This window comes from Anolis carolinensis, chromosome 3 (assembly GCF_035594765.1).
Source record: "Anolis carolinensis isolate JA03-04 chromosome 3, rAnoCar3.1.pri, whole genome shotgun sequence".
In the NCBI taxonomy this organism is placed as follows: Eukaryota; Metazoa; Chordata; class Lepidosauria; order Squamata; family Dactyloidae; genus Anolis; species Anolis carolinensis.
In genome coordinates, this window is record NC_085843.1 from 30,019,620 (window position 1) to 30,037,240 (window position 17,621).

At 43.0% G+C, this 17,621-nt stretch overlaps 1 pseudogene; it reads right to left on the minus strand.

Moving 5' to 3' along the window:
- Nucleotides 1-2,712: 2,712 nt before the first annotated feature.
- Nucleotides 2,713-4,215, minus strand: LOC134298052 (small ribosomal subunit protein eS27-like; annotated as a pseudogene).
- Between the last annotated feature and the right edge of the window lie 13,406 nt (nt 4,216-17,621).

Genomic DNA, 17,621 nt, shown 5'->3' on the forward strand with positions numbered 1-17,621 from the left:
CATTTTAAAATGGGACTATAATGTATAATACAACCAAGCCACAAGCTTAGTGCCATAAAACCAAAGTGTTACTATTGAGGGCTCTTTCTACCAATTAAAAAAATAATTTTGGTCTGGCAGTATCAGTGCCAATTTAACAACAACAACAACAACAATTTGGTGAGATACCAGCACTATTTGAAAGATAAGGCTAAAGACCTTATAAAGCAACAGCTCCATTGATTCCAAAGCCTTGAGCCATAGCAGTTAAAGTGGTGTCAAAATCTACAGTGTAGTTGAATCCTAAAACTCAAGGAGACTAGGAATCTCCACTTATCCTTGGAAATTTACTGGAAGCCCTTTGGCAAGTCACACACTATCCATCTTAGAGAATGCAATGACAAAACCGCTCTGGATAAATTTTGCCAAGAAAACTTATACATTGGAATCTGCTTGAAACCGCATAACAACATATATTAATGCTGTGCAAGACAGCAGTTATCACAGAAATATTTACTGAAAAGCCTGTGATTTTAACATAGGCTGCTCATAATTTTACAAAACAATCGTCAATACATTTATTCAGAAATTCATTCTCACGGCTTCATTGGGGCTTATTCCTAGGTAGGTTTGGGCATGATTGAGACTTTATTCCACAACCCAAGGAGACCTACTAAAAAAGTAATAGGACTTACATCCAGGTAAGTATGGATCCTGGCCTTCATTCTATAATCCTTCTAAGGAATTTGAGAGATACGGAAATGGGTAAGAAAATGCATTTTATTGAAATGCAAATTCCTTAATTTAGCTCTATAGTATTAGTCAAATCTACCACAAAGAAGCAAATCCCTTGCAGACTGGTTGCATATTTACTCATTTTTGTTTGGTGCTGACTAAGGAAGGGGGTGAACTGGGGGTGTAAGTGGAATATAACTATTTTATAGAACCATTGTCAAATATTACTATTGTTGATGTTGTTCCAGACATCTGCTATGCCTGTTACAGTAGATTTCCAGGCATTTAAGCAGACTACCATGTGTAACATCTGTGTTAACCACCCGTTAACCTCAAGAACAAAACAAGGAGTGATCCTATCTGTTTCTGTACCCTCCAAACTTTCTTGTGGAATAGATCATCATGTATATTTGTGAATGCTAGCATTATCTCCTGTCATACTTGAAAAGTTAAACAGATGCCAATAGTAAGCCAGAGATGTACACAAGAGGAAAGCTATCAGAAGTGTTATTGAGGAGAATTTGGAATTTACATAAGGATACAGTGAGTCGATCTGTGTATATGATGCTTTGGTGAGTATTGCATCAAACTCTTGGGTGTCATATCTGCCCTATAGAATGTTTGCTTGGATTTATGTAGTCCTTTTCTTTTATCAAAGCCAGCACTACCATGAAGCCGAATGAAGCAGCTACCTCGGGCAGCATATTTTGAGTACCATGAAAGGGCAGCTTGCTTCAGTTAAGGAGGGGTAGAGATGATGGATAACGCATTTGCCACCTTACTCATTTTTCAGTAACGGCAAAAAGCTGGAGCAACGTTTCTCAACCTGGGGGTCATGGGGTTCTGGTGGGGTTCAAAGGGCTCTTTGATTGTAGGTGAACTATAAATCCCAGCAACTACAACTCCCAAATGTCAAGGTGTATTTCCCCCCAAACTCCACCAGTGTTCAAATTTGGGCATATTAGTATTTGTGCCAAGTTTGGTCCAGATCCATCATGTTTTGAGTCCACAGTGCTCTCTGGATGTAGGTGAACTACAACTCCAAAATTTAAGGTCAATGCCCACCAAAGCTTTCCAGTATTTCCTGTTGGTCATGGGAATTCTGGGTGTAAAGTTTGGTTCAATTCCATCATTGGTGGAGTTCAGAATGCGCTTTGATTGTAGGTGAACTATAAATTCCAACAACTACAATTCCCAAATGACAAAATCATCCCCCCCCCCCCAACAACCCCAACAGTATTCAAATTTGGGCATATAGGGTATTTGTGCCAAATTTGAGCCAGTGAATGAAAATACATCCTGCATATCAGGTATTTACACTACAATTCATAACAGTAGCAACATTACAGTTATGAAGTAGCAATGAAAATAATGTTATGGTTGGGGTCACCATAACATGACGAACTGTATTAAGGGGTGGTGGCATTAGGAAGGTTGAGAACTGCTGAGCTAGAGAATCATGAAAATATTGCAGGAAGCCCCTGAGCATGATTGTCATTTAAGGGTGCATCTACATTGTAGAATTAATGCAGTTTGACACCAATTTAACTGTCATAGCTCAAGGTTATGGGATCGTGGGAGGTTTACTTTTATAAGGTCTTTAGCCTTCTTTGCTAAAGAGTGCTGATAGTCTCACCTAACTACAGATCTCATGATTCCATAACAACGAGCCATGGCAGCGAGAATGGTGTCAAACTGCACTAATTCTACAGTGTAGAGCCAGCCTTATTCACAAGACCAAGATGCTGTAAGAAAGTAAGGATAAAAAGGAATAATTGAAAAGGGGAGGGGGCCATAGTATGATTTCTTTCACAGGTGTGGATTCAATATTTCATTATACCTTCAAAACAATTCAGTTTAACCTCCTTTGACTATTTAGCTTTTCATCACAAAGTAACTGCTAAGCAACTCATCTGTTCTAGGCTGTCACTTCTCCCACACAATTAATGTTTGATAACACCAATTAAGAATTAACAATATGTTTACTTTTTACATTTACATCCCTTCTCACCTCACTAATTACATCCTCCCACTTCCATGTATAGTCAAAGTCTTTGTGGTAGAAGTTTAAACATCACTTAATACTTGCCTTGAAGATCCCTTGGCAACTGCAACTCTTGGTCTTTTTCTTTTCTTTTCTGTGGGACTGGAAAGTATATTGGGCATTTCCAATCTGTGGGCCATAGCTTGGTTTTCCATATTTGACATATTTTAGATAAAATTTGGGTAGGTTCCGTCTCTCTGGCTTTCAAGAAGCTCTCTTGGTATGCTGTCCATTCCTGGTGAATTGATTTCTCCCAAGTGCTTTGAAGGTATCTTCTATTTTCTGAAATTGTAGTCTTTTCTTCAAATGGTCCTTCCGTGGATGACTCAGTCATTCTTTCATCTCTTTTATACAGGTTTTCAGTATATTGCTTCTATTGTCTTTGTCCTTGGTCATGTAATGTTTTCCCATACTGGTTGTAGTCCCTGCTCTTGGATTAAATTTCCTTTTGAGCTCTCTAATTTTGGAAAGAGGTTTCTTGTTCTTCCCCTTTTTTGCTGTCCAAAATGTATTGAGTCAAATGGATGAGGCTACAAGGACACGGTGTGATCCAATCCCCCACTCAGCAGCTGGGGGCTCCAAGCGTTGCTCCGCTGCAGCTGGACTTTGGTGTCTTGGGACCTGTCTTTGCTCTCTGAGAGAGAGAGAGAGAGAGAGAGAGAGAGAGAGAGAGAGAGAGAGAGAGAGAGAGAGAGAGCCATCATGGTGGCCGACCCCTGGACTGGGCAACAACCATCCAGTTCTATATCTAGTGCTGCTTTTGCCAGAAGGAGCATCCTTCGGTCAGCCGTGCCTTTCTGCCCGTGGGCTGGCAGAGCACAGTTGAGCAGCCAATGCACAAAACCACCTTCTGTGCATGGCTGAAGATGGTAGTGATCTTATAGCAACTGGAACACTTCACATCCATGAAGTACGGGTTGAGGCTCTGGACCAGGCTCTTCTTCTAGATGCAAGAGGTCCTTTGCGAGAGGCATGTCTACATGGGAGATGGCGACGGCCAGAAAAAAGGTTTTTTTTGCTGTCATATTTCTCTGCATTGATAATTATAGTCACTCTCCTTGTCCCTCCATATGAGTTACTAAAAATTTGCATTCAGGATTCGAACCCAATTTCTTTAGTTTTTTGTTTGGCCTCAGCTAGACAATCCCTCAGATAACTTGGTCCCAACTAGGACCCAAAATCTCATCCTTGCACTACTGTTCTTTGCCCAAAAATATTATGCTCCATTTTACATTGCTTTCCATCCCTAACTTTGCCATCTGACTTAGGCAGATGGCATCCATTAGCCCTATCTTCAAAATCGTTTCACACCAGTCTGTCCACCCGTGCCCAGAAACTGATTATTAATTATTAATTCAGGTTCATTGGTTGTTGGTTCAATGGTTGCTCTTATATTCTGTTATAATGTTGTTGTTTTATTCTGTTTTATGCTATTGTTTATATATTTTAGTGTGTTATAGGCCTAAAAATAGAAATAAAAGTTAATAATAATAATAATAATAATAATAATAATAATAATAATAATACCAGAATATGACACTGAAATAGGAAGTGCAGAAATACTAGAAACGGTTTGAGTGCAGATCACAAAAAGATGATGTAGTGTATGATTGAAAAGTGCTTAAAGTAAGGCGTACCTGTAAAAGGGAACAGGATAAATGGATTGTAACTTTGCAAAAAAAAAACACATAAATCTAGACATATTTAAATGAGTAGCATTTAGCCTAAAGCTAACCAAGAAAGGGGAAAAACATACTTCATTGTATTTGTCTTTAGAATTATGGATTGCTTCTAATAAAACACCTCACTATTTTCCAGCCAAATATTTCCATGTGTGATGTAGTAGTATTCATTGCTTTATTATGAAATTATTAGTGGCTCTCAAGGAAAACAATTCTTTCAGGGGTTTTTCCACCTTTTGCAGCTTACTCTGTCTCAAGTCTTTTGAGTCGTAGCCTCTCAGGAGCTCCCTACATCAATGGACTGAGACTCTACATTGAGACACTTAACTATGAGGTTTATTGATCATGTCTGCACTGAAGTGCATTCATGAGAATTCGAACAATGCTGTCTAAACTCCTGAAGCCTTTCCCAGCATGCAGTGGGCTCCCCGTAAATATTGAAAAGCCAACCTCTGGAGGAGTCCTGTCCTTTGGTTCTATGCAGCCATCTTCATCTATCTGGATGGAAATGTCCCTGGGATTATCTGCGAGCCTATTATTTTGATAGCATACCTGGTTCACACACCATTTAATGTTTCTTAAGTGTAAACTGCCTGTCTGGCACATTTAACACACATCATGCTAAGTCTCACAGCATGTTTACTGTCACTGAGATAACTGCAATTCTTGCTTTTTCTCTGTCCAAAAAGTGTTATGGCAACATTTTCCCTGATGCTTTTTTTAGCATCTTGTTTAACCTTGTGTGTTTTCAGAATAACCACAGACTGGAAAAATAGCAAGTTAAAAATAACATCGTTCCCCAGACTGTGTTTGGTGCTGGTAGTGGCAGCAATAAAAGAACAATTAATTCTGAATTGAAAAGTACTGTTGCAGGTAGGAATGGCATTCGAGTTGCATGGTGGACATACGGTTGAATCCCCACTCGGTCATGAAGTCCACTGGGTGTCCTTGGGCAAGTCACACTTTTAGTCCAAGGGAGGCAAAGCCAATTTCCCCCTGAACAAATCTTACCAATAAAACGATGTGATAGGGTTGTTTTAGGTATCAATAAATTGGAGATAATCTGAAGGCATATAGGAACAACAACAACAATGCACAGAGCCGGCCCAAGGAAATTTTCAAGTGTAAGCGAAAAAGGATTTTGGTGCCCCCCCCCCAAAAAAACCTCAATCACCGAGAAAGCAGGCTCCGTGGAAATGGGCGATCTGCCCTGCACGCATGCGCACAGGACAGATCGCCCATTTCCGCCCTACCTGCTCAACGCAGGCACAGATCAGCTGGCGATCTGTGCCTGCGTTGAGCAGGCTCCGTGGAAATGGGCAATCTGCCCTGCGCGTGTCCGCACAAGACAGATCGCCCATTTCTGCCCTGCCTGCTCAACGCAGGCACAGATCAGCTGGCGATCTGTGCCTGCGTTGAGCAGGCTCCGTGGAAATGGGCGATCTGCCCTGCACGCATGCGCACAGGACAGATCGCCCATTTCCGCCCTGCTCAATGCAGGCACAGATCGGCTGGCGATCTGCGCCTGCGTTGAGCAGGCACCATGGAAATGGGCGATCTGCCCCGCGCGCGTGCGCACAGGACAGATCGCCCATTTCCGCCCTGCCTGCTCAACGCAGGCACAGATCGGCTGACGATCTGCGCCTGCGTTGAGCAGGCACCATGGAAATGGGCGATCTGCCCCGCGCGCGTGCGCACGGGACAGATCGCCCATTTCCGCCCTGCCTGCTCAACGCAGGCACAGATCGGCTGGCGATCTGTGCCTGCGTTGAGCAGGCACCATGGAAATGGGCGATCTGCCCCGCGCGCGTGCGCACGGGACAGATCGCCCATTTCCTCCCTGCCTGCTCAACGCAGGCACAGATCGGCTGACGATCTGCGCCTGCGTTGAGCAGGCACCATGGAAATGGGCGATCTGCCCCGCGCGCGTGCGCACGGGACAGATCGCCCATTTCCTCCCTGCCTGCTCAACGCAGGCACAGATCGGCTGACGATCTGCGCCTGCGTTGAGCAGGCACCATGGAAATGGGCGATCTGCCCCGCGCGCGTGCGCACGGGACAGATCGCCCATTTCCTCCCTGCCTGCTCAACGCAGGCACAGATCGGCTGACGATCTGCGCCTGCGTTGAGCAGGCACCATGGAAATGGGCGATCTGCCCCGCGCGCGTGCGCACGGGACAGATCGCCCATTTCCTCCCTGCCTGCTCAACGCAGGCACAGATCGGCTGGCGATCTGCGCCTGTGTTGAGCCCAGGCTGCAAGGCCGTTGAGCCAAACGGCGGCGGCGCAGCGGCAGCATCGGCGACGCTACGGGGGCGCTGTCGACGCCTCGACAGCGCCCCTAGCGGCGTGCGCCCGAGGCGGGCGCTTCAGCGGCCTTATAGGTTAAACCGGCCCTGACAATGCATCATGGTGTTATCTACTGTGATTCCCGACTAGCAGGAACCCTGCATAGAAATAATTTAGAAAATATGGGAAAAAATCATCTAGTTGAGAAGAAAATGTTGTTGAGAAGTAGCAGTGAGGTGAAGCATTAACATCAGATAACATTACGGATGGTATTGGTATGCAAAGGGTTCTTGTAGCACCTAGAGACTGAAAGGACAAAGATGGTGGTATAATCTTAGTCTTCTTCATATGCTTATAGTACCAACTTTGTTCTCACAGTCTTTGAGATGCTACAAGATCCCTTTGCATACTGACATTCCAGACTAACATAGTTATGTTTATGAATTGGGAAAGACAGGCCCCATCTATACTGCCATATAAAATCTAGATTATCTGTTTAGAATTAAACAGCCCATCTTACCTATCTGAATGCATCTTCCTCCATGAACCACCTCGGAGGTTAAGATCCTCTGGGGAGGCCCTGCTCTCGGTCCCATCTCTTTCACAGGTGCAGTTGGTGGGGATGAGAGACAGGACCTTCTTAGTGGTGGCCCCTTAGCTGTGAAACTCCCTCCTCAGCGAAATTAGATCAGCTCTCACCCTCCTGTCCTTTAGAAAGAAAGTAAAAATGTGGCTGTGGGACCAAGCCTTTGAACAATAATTCAGTGCAATAAGTGGTTATGGAATAAATGTAATGACAACTGGAATGGCTCACTGGATTATGATTTTGGATTATGTGGTTTCAATCATTGGTTTTAATAATGGATTTCTTTTTAATTTTTGGGTTTTTAATGGATATGTTTTTCATTTGTATGTCTGTTTATGTGGCATTGAATTGCTGCCACTTGTAAGCCACTCTGAGTCCCCTTCGGGGTGAGAAGGGTGGGGTATAACTATAGTAAATAAATAAAATAAATGATATGGAAGTAGACAGTGTAATCTGCTTTAATAACCTGGATTATATGGCAGTGTAGATCCAGCCACAATGACAACTGCATGATCTTAAAAATATCTTTCTCTTTTTTTCTTTTCATTCCATGGAAATGGATACTGACAGCAATCCACTCAAACCCAAGCATTCCTCTAATGGGCAACTGGACACATTTTGTGCAGAAGGAAAATAAAAATAGTTCTTCAAGCAGCTGGCAATATGGGTTTTAATCAAGAACAAGGCTTGATTCTTGAAACAAATATATGAGCCACAAGGAAACAGAAAATTAAAATTACATTTAAAATTTCATAAGCATTATGTAGTATTAATAGTTAGGGATCAAATACCTGACTTCCATTTGAAGGCAAGAAGAAGAAAAACAGGTGGTGGAATATTTAATTGCTTTGGATTTGGTTATATTGCTGCAGGCATTGCCAACTGCAGTCGACACCAGGGAGCAACTGCTTTTCATCACTGGATTTTGTAATTACTTTCACCATTACATAAATGTTGTTCATTCTGGTTCAGTCCATTGTGCCATTGCACTTCAGGGACAGTGCTGATGTACTCCCAGTCAATATTGTGGTCAGGCTCTCTCTTTTGATCTCTAGCATACTATGCAGAACTAAAAGTTATAACCAGGGGATTGGGTTTTCAGCAACACAGGAGTACAGGGAATCTTTTTCCTCCCATTTATAAATGAAACAAACTAAGAAAAGAAAAAAAGAAGAAGAATCCAATCCTTGAAGGCTATTATTTCTTCATCTGGTCTCATGAAGCCTCCAGGGGTGCCATTCCAGTTCCTCACTGGGTCTTAAAATCTTGGTTTTTGCTGCCAGCTGGGTGAAAGGAAAATAATTTACTTTCCAAGGTCTGATTCTAGTTAAACAGACTCACCTGGTTTGCTGTGGTGGAAAGCCTTCCTAGTTAGCTGTGTTCTTGCTATGTATAGCATAGTGAAATACACACATATGTATATGATGGAAAGTTACATTTATAACTTGATCCTTTTTAAAAAGGAAACCTTCCTTTTGAAGGGTTCTGGCCATAATATCATTCCAAACATTTAGCTTGACTCCAATAATATAAAAATATTTTATAGCAACAACAATAACAAAAGTTGAAGAGACCCATATATTTGGCTTAAGTGTCATATTCCCTATTAGGAAAGTTTCTGTGAGTCACAGGGTTGTTGTGTGTCTTTCGGGCTGTGTGGCCATGTTCCAGAAGCATTCTCTCCTGACGTTTCGCCCACATCTATGGCAGGCATCCTCAGAGGTTGTGAGGTATGGAGAAAACTAAGCAAAGAGGTAAATATATATCTGTGGAAAGTCTAGGGTGAGAGAGGTCAGTGTGAATGTGTGTAGTTAATCACTTTAATTAGCATTGAAAAGCTTATCTGCTGTCTTCTTCCTGCCTCTGGGGCATCCTTTGTTTAGAGTTGTTAACTGCCCTAGGTTGATTCATGTCTGGAAATCCTCTGTTTTTAGAGTATTGCTTTTTATTTACTGTTCTGATTCTTGAGTTTTTTAATACTGGTAGCCAGATTTTGTTCATTTTCATGGTTTCTTCCTTTCTGTTGAAGTTGTCCACATGCTTGTGGATTTCAATGGCTTCTCTGTGTAGTCTGACATGATAGTTGTTAGAATGGTCCAGCATTTTTGTGTTCTCAAATAGTATTCTGTGTCCAGGCTGGTTCATCAAATGCTCTGCTATGGCTGATTTCTCTGGTTGAATTAGTCTGCAGTGCCTTTCATGTTCTTTGACTCTTGTTTGGGCGCTGCGTTTGGTGGTCCCTATGTAGACTTGTCCACAGCTGCATGGTATCCGGTAGACTCCTGCAGAAGAGAGAGGATCCCTCTTGTCCTTCGCTGACCGTAGCATTTGTTGGATTTTCTTCGTGGGTCTGTAGATAGTTTGTAGGTTGTGCTTCTTCATCAGCTTCCCTAGACTTTCCACAGATATATATTTACCTCTTTGCTTAGTTTTCTCCATACCTCACAACCTCTGAGGATGCCTGCCATAGATGTGGGCGAAACGTCAGGAGAGAATGCTTCTGGAACATGGCCACACAGCCCGAAAGACACACAACAACCCTGTGATCCTGGCCATGAAAGCCTTCGACAACACATTTCTGTGAGTCCATTAAAAAAAATAGGTTGAAACACACTGTCCCTCTCTCACACACACTTATGAGATCTTGTGGCACCCTAGAGACCAACTGAGAGAATGAAGTCTACTTTTACAAAAGCTGATGCTATCAACTTCATTCTCAGTTTCTTTGCATACTGATATTTCTACAAAAGTTGGTAGAAGGAAGGTCTGCCAACTTCATTTTTAGTCTCTTTGCATGCTGATATTTCAGACTAACATGGCTATTTCTTTGAATCAACACACAGGTATCTATACACATCTACATACAGCATATCTGCAGCTATAAACACACCATAACAAACATGGGACACACTTATTCTCTCTCACGCACCAGTCTCCTCTTCTCAAAAGTACACACACACACAGAGAAATTCCATCCTTGCTCTGTGCTGTCATTAGGATTGCAAACATGGGTCCACGCCTAATTGCAAAGGGGTGTCACAGTATGCAGGTAAAAAAAGAGCTAATCCTTTCCTCTCCAGATGAAATCCCTAAATCATTCCTCCAAATGCAGTATTTGCATTTGAAAACATTTCACATAGGTGGCAATGAAGACTTTTTTCAAGACTTGATGCTAGGTGGGTCAGGGGACTATACAGACAATATGGGGAGATTCCATGGGTCATATCTGGTCAATAGGCCCATCAACTATTATCCTATAAAATCTTATGTGGATGAGAAATTTGGCTCTTCTTTAGCCACTTTCTCTAACCTCCGAGCAGCTGTACAGGTGCATTGTGAAGCTGCTTTTTTAGAACTTCACCATGTGTTTTTCCTTACTATTGCTCCCCCCCCTCCAATCTTCAGTCAAAAACATTATTCTTTCATAATGACAGGCATCCACATCAGTCAGAATGAGGTGTGACAACAGTGTCAGAAAAATTAGACAAGAGTTCATGCCAGATAATTAGCCTTAGGGCAGAAATGGGGAAAACAAACCCATCTATCTGCAATATTTAAAAAGAGTATTATGTTTCCTGAAAAGCATCTAAGACTAGAACGGATGAGAATTCTCAGGATGCCATGCTTTCCTTCTGAGTTCTCTTCAACCTTTTTTTTTTTTTAAGTTTTAGCTGTATTTTGAAAATGGGCAACATCAACTCCCTGCAGTTTCGTTGGATTCGGTTTTAGGTGTGTTTTTTGTTGTTGTTGCTATGCATAGTGAACTCACACTGTAGTTTTACCCTCAAAATTGGGGGTTTCTGCCTGTAGGCCAGGATAGTGTTTTCTTGTTTATGGGAAACCATAAACAAAGATCGGGTGCTGTAGGTTATATTTCATGGGAAGAAACTGACAAAATGACCTCGGTGTATTCCTTTGCCTTAAAAAACCCTTTTATATTTATGGGGTCATCATAAATCGACAAGTGATATGAAGGCACACACAAAGTAGATGACCCTGGTCCTAGTAACACCCTTAGGGCCCTCCCACACAGCGATATAATCCAGAATATCAAGGCAGAAAATCCCACAATATCTGCTTTGAACTGGAATATCTGAGTCCACACTGCCATATATTCCAGTTTAAAGCAGATAATGTGGGATTTTATTCAGCTGTGTAGAAGGGGCCTTAGAGCAAGCATCCACTTTGGTTGTGGTCTACTGGTAGCAGGCTTAAACAACCTCCTTGTAGTTCACATCACGCTGCCAATATTTTCTGGTTTTGAGCTCAAGTGACAACAAAATAATATTTTAATGTTGTATTTTCAGATTTTCGTAACAATAAAAAGGCTATACATCAGGACCTTTCAACACATTGGTGCAGTGGGTTAAACCCTTGTGCCAGCAGGACTGCTGACTTGAAGGCTGCCAGTTCAAATCCAATCAGGGAAGAGCGCGGATGAGCTCCCTCTATCAGCTCCAGCTCCATGTGGTGACATGAGAGAGGCCTCTCACAAGGATGGTAAAAAATCAAAACATCCAGGCGTCCCCTGGGCAATGTCCTTGCAGATGTCCAATTCTCTCACACCAGAAGAGACTTGCAGTTTCTCAAGTCGCTTGTGATGACTTATGGGCCATGTAGTCCCGTTCCTAGTACTGTTGTGGCAGATGAAGAGGAAAACTTGGGTTTCCCACCGTTTCTGCCAGATTTGGAGCCCTTGCAGCTGCAGGATGTTTGCCCACAAGAAGTCAGACAAACAAGCCTTGAGGAGAAATCTCCCACATTTTCGCGCCGCCTTTATTATAATCAAGATAGACACGCGCGGGAGGCGACTCGCCGAAGCGCCCGGATAGCTGCCAGACAATTAGAAGATTAAGTCTACATCCCTTGGGAAAGTTTAAGGAGTCCTGCATCTGGACAGTTTAGGTTTCGGTTCTTGTTCCCCAGAGAAAGTCTGCTTTGGCGGGAAAACAAGATCCTATATAGATGCTTGGCCACAAAGGATTCCTTGCGGAGTCAATTCGTCAGCTATGGGAGTAGATTGTGTGTGGACTACGCTACTCCAGTTTCCAGGACCTTGTTCTCGTTCCAGCCCTGCCTTGTTCCCCGGACCTCGCCACGGATTTCCCACGGACCCAGTTCTTGCTCCTCGCTTCTTGTTGCCTTGAATCAAGCCTTGTTTGCCAAGAATCTAGTTTGCTTCCTAGCCTTGCTTTAAGCTCCATGGACTAAAGGACCTTGTCATTTCCCCTCACTTTGCTTGGCAAAGTGAGTGTTTCGGTTATTGGATTACAACTTTGGACCTTAATATTTCATATTGGACATTGTTTTCTTGGACTAATTTTGACCTTTCCTGAAAGGTCTACTTCTGAACTATTTTCTACACTTGCTTTTATTAACTTTATATATTTCCTCAATAAAGATATTAGATAGATTCTGGCCTCTGTGTATGGTTATTGGTGCTCTGCAGCCTGGGTCCTGACATCGCTCCTGACACAGGAAAAAAAAAAAAACACAGTGGGAATGAGTTGAGTCTTCATGCACAAACACAATACATTTATACGATACTGCAACAAAGTTGTCACATTGATTTCCATTACATGCAGGCAACTTAATGTAAGATTCTTAAGCAAAGGTTGTCTGTGCATTTCTGATATATGATGCCATAATCATAGAACTATCTTGAGAGGGTGAATGTGTGTGTGCACGGGTGCACGGAAGGGAAGACATTTTGAGATCCTTAGAAGAAAGGCAAGACATAGATGCTATAAGGAAAATAAAATGCTTATGTAGAAAATCTGTTTTGTGTGAAACCATTCTCAATCCCGGCTTAAAGGAAAGGCTTTGGCAGACTTCTCTGAAGCCTTTGCTGTTGTACATTTCCTGACTATTACTGTGAATTGGTCACTTTGGTTTTCTTTATAGTGACACAAGAATAGAGCCCCAGGTTTCTCAAAAGAGCCTTAATGTTTCATAATGACTCTGTATGTTTTTTTGAATGAGTCAGTTAAACTGCAGGGATGGGTCTTTGAGCCACTTACTTGGGAGATTACCTTTAAGAATCAGCAGGTGGGAAGTTTCTGGAAAGAGTAAAGTGGATACACACAGAGAGTTGTGCGTTGACTGAAAGGGGTGCAATAAGGCCTCTCTGTAAACCTAAGGCTTGGGGAAGATCAGGGAAGGAGATGAGAGATTTTATGTCAGTGGAAATCTTTTTTTTTTTTTACAGAAACACAATGGTCCTCCAACTTTTTGATCTTTTGATATTATTGAGTCCCCTCCAGTTCTTTCTGACTTATGTTGACCCTACGATAGGGTTTTTTTTTTTCCGAGGTTAAAAGTGTGTGACTTGCCCAAGGCCACTCAATGTGTTTTCATGGCTAATGGGGATTCAAAGCCTGTTCTCCAAAGACATAACTCAATGTGAAATCACTATGCCTTTTGGTGTACATTTATTCAGCATAAAATAAATAAAATAATTCCCCTCTGATAACATTGCATAGGCCTGATGAAATGGGCTGTAGTCCACAAAAAGAGGATGAAGTTGGTTCCTCCTTCCCACTTCTTGTACAACTCTTCAAATCACAGTTGGATTTGGAACGCAAGGGCATTCAAATCTCATGGTCTTGTTTGAATGATTTGGCTATATTCTGACATTTCACGGAAACAAGGAATAAGGGAGAAATCCTAGTGATGCCTTATGCAGCAGTGGTTGCACTTTGTCCAGGAATGTGTAGCAGTGATGAGGATTAGCAGATAAAATCTACAGGGTATTCCAAAAAGATTGACCCAGTTTGAAATTGCTATATCTTTGCAACCACAAACTGCCACTTGAAAGAGAGTGGCATGCAGCTTCAAATGATTACTGCTAGATGTCTCTCCCAGTGCACAAACAGCCCCTAGCCATAGTTATTCGCAAGATGGTGACTCCACAACATAAAGCATTTTGTGATCAACAGTTGTCTCAATATTGTCTGTGTAGCAGATGGAGGGCACATAGAGCATTTATAAAATGGCTAATAAGATTTCATAACTTAATAACTTATTAAACCATGTATCACTTTTTTGTGTAGATGTAATATATTGCCAGAGGCCCCAGTGGCGCAGCAGATTAAACTGCTGAGCTGCTGAACTTGCTGACCAAAAGGTCAGTGGTTCAAATCTGGGGAGCAGGGTGAGCACCTACTGTTAGCCCCAGCTTCTGCCAACCTAGCAGTTCGAAAACATGCAAATGTGAGTAGATAAATAGGTACCTCTCCGGAGGGGAGGTAGTGGCGCTCCATGCAGTCATGCCAGCCACATGACCTTGGAGGTGTCTAGGGATAATGCCGGCACTTCGGCTTAGAAATGGAGATGAGCACCAACCCTCAGAGGCGGACGTGACTAAATGTCAAAGGGAAACTTTTAAATATATTGCCATTGTGAAATATACTGCTTTGAAATTGAGTTCATTATTTTGAAACACCCTGTATTTCTTCAATACCACAGCACCCACGTCTTCTTTAATCTGGCTGTCACCATCTATCACAGTCATCCTGCTCCCAAAGGTTTCAACTCTATGTAAAAAAAAGGTGGCATTTTTTTCTTTCTCCATGCATTCACTCAGGGGAATAGCAATGGACTAGGGCATATTGAAAATTCCTTCATTTCCTGACATTTCTGATAACTTTTAGTCCAGTATTTAGAAACACAGTTCAGTCAGCAAAAAAAACGGCCAGGCAGTTGCCTGGGTAACATGAAAACAGCAAATATGACTTGTACTGTGTGAAATATGTTCAGTGTCATTCTCTGCCATGAAATTTGAAGACAATTTTTGGGGGGGGGGGGTATTTTATGTGGAGGACAGCACTCTATTTTTTCCTAAGCTCTTGATTTGTACTTTCCTTTTGAATGACACAATGCAGAAGTAAGTCCCCCCCCCCCCCCCCACTCAGTGGCTGGCACCTGTATACACTGGAGAAGCCTTCTCTACTTGGATCTGTAATTGGCTAAGTGAACGAACCCAAAGGGTGCTCACCAGTGCGTCTTCATCCTGGAAAGAAGTGACGAGTGGAGTGCCATAAGCAGGGTTCAGTCCTGGGCCCGCTTCTGTTCAACATTTTTTTATGAATGATTTAGATGAAGGGTTAGAAGGCATGATCATTAAGTTTGCAAAAAACACCAAATTGGGCGGGATGGCTAATACTCCAGAAGACAGGAACAGAATTCAAAACGATCTTAACAGATTAGAGAGATGATTGGTTAAAACTAACAAAACGAAGTTTGACAGGGACAAATGCAAGATACTCCACTTAGGCAGAAACAATGAAATGCAAAGATACAGAATGGAGGACGTCTGGCTCGACAGTAGTACGTGTAAAAAGATCTTGGAGTCCTCGTGGAAAACAAGTTAAACATGAGCCAAACAAAAACCAATGGGATTTTGGCCTGCATAAATAGGGGTACAGCGTCTAGATCCAGGGAAGTCATGCTACCCCTCTATTCTGCCTTGGTCAGACCACACCTGGAATCACACTGTGTCCAGTTCTGGGCACCGCAATTCAAGGGAGATTTTGACAAGCTGGAATGTGTCCAGATGACTACTCAAATGATCAAGGGTCTGGAGAACAAGCCCTATGAGGAGCGGCTTAAAGGGCTGGGCATGTATGGCCTGCAGAAGAGAAGGCTGAGAGGAGACATCAGGGCCATGTATAAATATGTGAGGGGAAGTCATAGGGAGGAGGGAGCAAGCTTGTTTTCTGCTGCCCTGAAGACTAGGATGCGGAACAATGGCTTTAAACTACAGGAAAGGAGATTCCACCTGAACATTAGGAAGAACTTCCTTACTGTGAGAGATGTTCAGCAGTGGAACTCTCTGCCCCAGATTGTGGTGGCTTTTAAGCAGGGGCTGGATGGCTGTCTGACGGGCGTGCTTTAAATGTGATTTTCCTGCTTCTTGGCAGGGGGTTGGACTGGATGGCCCATGAGGTCTCTTCCAACTCTATGATTCTACTTTTCACTTTGTGTAGAAGAGGGAACTTTGGTTGCTTGTTACGTAGTTGCACAACAAGCAACACCTTCTGGAGACCCCTCTTCTGCAGGACCATTAAAGGTTCAGGAGCCCTCTCCGGTACTCAGTTTGGCAATCCTACTCCTCAAGTTGAGTTGGCCAGGCAGGACATCTCCCTCCCATTCTCTCTGTCTGGCAGCAGTGTGGCAGTTGGGCTTCAGTTCCAACATACTGTTGTATCATCCAAAAGGAGAACTCAGGTGAGCAAGAAGCAGATGAGATGGCTGTTGTTACTTCCAAGAGAGAAAGAGTAAGAAAGAGAAAAAGAAAGAAAGAAAAGCAAGTAGGCAGGTAGCGAATGGTGAGCTGGTGGGTCAGAGGTGGCTGCTTCTAATTCTTCCTCCTCTGGTCCCACTTGTCCTTGGCACAGGCTTCAGACAGGAGTGATAAACAGCCCCTGTATTTGTATTGACAAAGGCTTTCATGGCCGGAATCACTGGGTCACTGTGACTTTTCCTCCAGAAGCATTCTCTCCTGATGTTTTGCCCATCCTCAGAGGTTGTGAGGTATACTGGAAACTAGGCAAGGGATGTTTATATATCTGTGGAAGGTCCACAGTGAGAGAAAGAACTCTTGTCTATTGGAGCCAAGTGTGAATGTTTACCAGTATTAAAATACTCGAAAACCAGGACAGTAAATAAAGAACAACACTCTGAAAACAGGGGAATTCTAGACATGAAACAATCAGGACCAGCCAATACCTCTCAATAAAGTACTCCCCAGGCAGAAAGCAACCAGACCTTGAAGCTTAATGTCTATTCAATGCTAATCAAGGTGGCTAGTTTCAACATTCACACTTGTCTCAAACAGACAAGTGTTCTTTCTCCCACCCTAGATCTTCCACATATATATAAACCCCACTTGCCTAGTTTCCAACAGACCTCTCAACCTCTGAAGATGCCTGCTATAGATACAGACGAAACGTCAGGAAAGAATGCTTCTGGAACATGGAACTTGGAACAGCAACCCAGTGGTTCCGGCCATGAAAGCCTTCGACAGCACGTTTTGCCTGTATTTGTGATACAGTCAGCCCTACACGTTCGCTGGGGTTAGGGTCATGGGACCCGGTGGAAATGGAAAAACAGCCAGGAAAGCCTTTGAAAACCCACTGAACCGCTCCTTTCCCCCTCCCTCCCTCCACTTCCACAGCTCACCTCCTTCCCGCTGCCTCTTTCTCCCCCTCCCTTTACTACTCCCATCCGCAAAAGGTGAAGCGAGGAGCAAACCTCGCCGGCTTCCCATTCATTCATGGAGGGGGGCGTGGGTGGGGGCGTGGGT